Source organism: Penaeus japonicus, unplaced genomic scaffold, assembly GCF_977035675.1.
Source record: "Penaeus japonicus unplaced genomic scaffold, GWHDUDI00000001_assembly GWHDUDI00000022, whole genome shotgun sequence".
NCBI classification, from domain to species: Eukaryota; Metazoa; Arthropoda; class Malacostraca; order Decapoda; family Penaeidae; genus Penaeus; species Penaeus japonicus.
In genome coordinates this window covers 21,104,322-21,106,821 of record NW_028234424.1, presented here as the reverse complement: position 1 = coordinate 21,106,821, position 2,500 = coordinate 21,104,322, and positions in this window count along the sequence as shown.

Sequence of the window (2,500 nt, the reverse complement as noted above, 5' to 3'; positions counted from 1 at the left end):
ATGTTTGATAGTCATTATTTGTTATAACTTCTCCTTTATTCTATCTGACGAGAGAGGATAGAGAGAGAGAGAGAGAGAGAGGAGAGTAGTGGAGAGAGAGACAGATCAGGACAGTACTGAGCTAATAAAGCGTAGATAGACCAAGAAGAAGAGAAATCTTAATCTGCCCCACACCATTCTATACTATTTTCCCTCCTCTTGCTTCATTCATCTCCCTTAATCGGACTTACTGATTGAACCTCCTTACATAAAATCTAAGTCTCCCCAGCAAAAAAGAAAATGGAAATGAAAGAAAACGAGAGGTCATTGGGAAATCATCACCTTTAACTTAGGGGGAAAAAAGGTATTTGAATACAGTTTCGTACCAGAGAGATAGTCTCGGGTATTATGCTTGTTATCGTTGTATGTTAATGAGAAAGTAAAGGGCTGCGGAAAGGGAGAAGGAGGAAAAGAAGAGAGGGAGGGAGAAGAAGAAAAGAGAGAGAGAGACGGACAGGCAGACAATCAGACAGACAGACAAAGATAAGCAAACAGAAAGAAATAGAGACAGAGAAAGAGAAAAATGGAGCAATGGAAAGAGGAAGAGAGAGAAACAGAGACAAATAAAGAAAGAGAAAAATAGAGAGAGAAAAAGAAGACAGATAAAAAACAGAAAGTAGACAGAGAGAGAATATAGCGAAGACCATACTAAAAAAATAAATCAAAAGTAAAAAGAGGAGAGAAGCTTTATTGTAGGAGGCGAAAACAACAACTTTATCATCTCATCCTCGAAGTCTGATAATGCCATTGTGTTCATAATACACACAATGTTGCAATCGTGGCCAAAGAAATCGCAACACAAATCTGCAAGGCTGACTAAGAATTAAAGCTTCCAAATTACCGTAATTATTTATATGCAACGCACAGTGTTATTTTTTACAATCAGAAGCCTGGTTTATGTTCAATGTTCAATTTCATACTTATCATATATTTATCTTTTCTCTTATTATCGTCACAAGAATACCTTAATTAATGACTAAAGACCTCTTTAAAATGAAGTGGCAATAATTCGCTACATTTAGAACTGATGTCAATTCGCTAGCTAACAGTTCTAGAAAAAAAATGTAACAGTTAGCAAATTCAAATAAGTTCGACACCTAATTAGTCTAGCCAATAAATTAAATACATTATAGTCACCTGCATAAAGTAAAGCGAAATAAGCCCCGCCCCCTCCTCTCACCACTTCTCTCCAGCTAGCCAATCAGGTCGTTCGCATTCACTTGCCCGTCTTGTATCCAGCGAAATACGTGATTGTGATTGGTCGAGGTTATCGGGGGGGGCGTGGCTGATTTCGCTTAAACTTTGTGCTGGTGACTATAATGCATTTTTTTTAACCAAAACAAGCACAGAAGGACTAACGGTGGATAAACTATAAAACATTGTTATGAAAACTGCTGAATAGATGATTAATTAATAAAAGATGAAAAGGGGAAAAAAACTACAATACATACCGCATGTAACAAAAACATTAGTTTCAGTCCCGGATTCTCAAGTAAAAAAAAAAGAAAAAAGAAAAAAAAAAAGAAAAAAAGTAGCCGGATTAAACGAAGAGAGGTGCTGATGATTTAGAACACATGTGAAACATGTGTCTGGAATAATTATGGTGTCAAAGGAATTATGGTTATTGTCCGTTTTTTGCGAAATATATCTAAAAATGGATGTATGAAAACACACACACACACATACATATATATATAAATATATATATATATATACAAATACATACATACATATATGTATATACAAATACATATATATATATATATATATATATATATATATATATATATATATACCAATCACAATCACAATCACACACACCTTTATTTTTAGGCCATAGTTTTTCAATATCATAAAACATATCTTGTATCAATTAAGATCAAGTTATACCACCATATTGACACTAGAAAAGGTCCCTGCTTCCTTAATTTAGACAAAAAACACGAATGTATTTCAAAACATTGCATATTAGCATTTCACAGAGTATATAGAAAAAAATAGGTCAATTAAAACTACATAATTATCAACATCTACTTTATTTATAGACAAAGTGTGACTATTCATCCCCACCTACATTATTCTAATCATTTATTCATCTGTGTCATTGTTTTACTGTTCTTAAACATCTATACAAGTCACAGTCAAACAAATATGTCTGTCAGCTCATTATCACATATACAATATCTAATTATTTCACGAAAACTTGTGAATTTTTTTTCGGAATGTGCCATTCTTGCAATCACGGCAATTTTGGGTGAGGCTGAGAGTTATTTCCCCTACTTCACTTTATCCAAGCAAAAATAAAAGCTCTGTATTTGTATCTTCATTAGTGCTCTGTCACATTTTGTGCGCTTCTGATTGTTGTTAACTGGCGATCTACAAACACTGGACAACACTAAGGCAATCCTATAATACTCACATTGTCTGTTAAAGCTTAATAGTCAAGTACGTATAAAAAGCA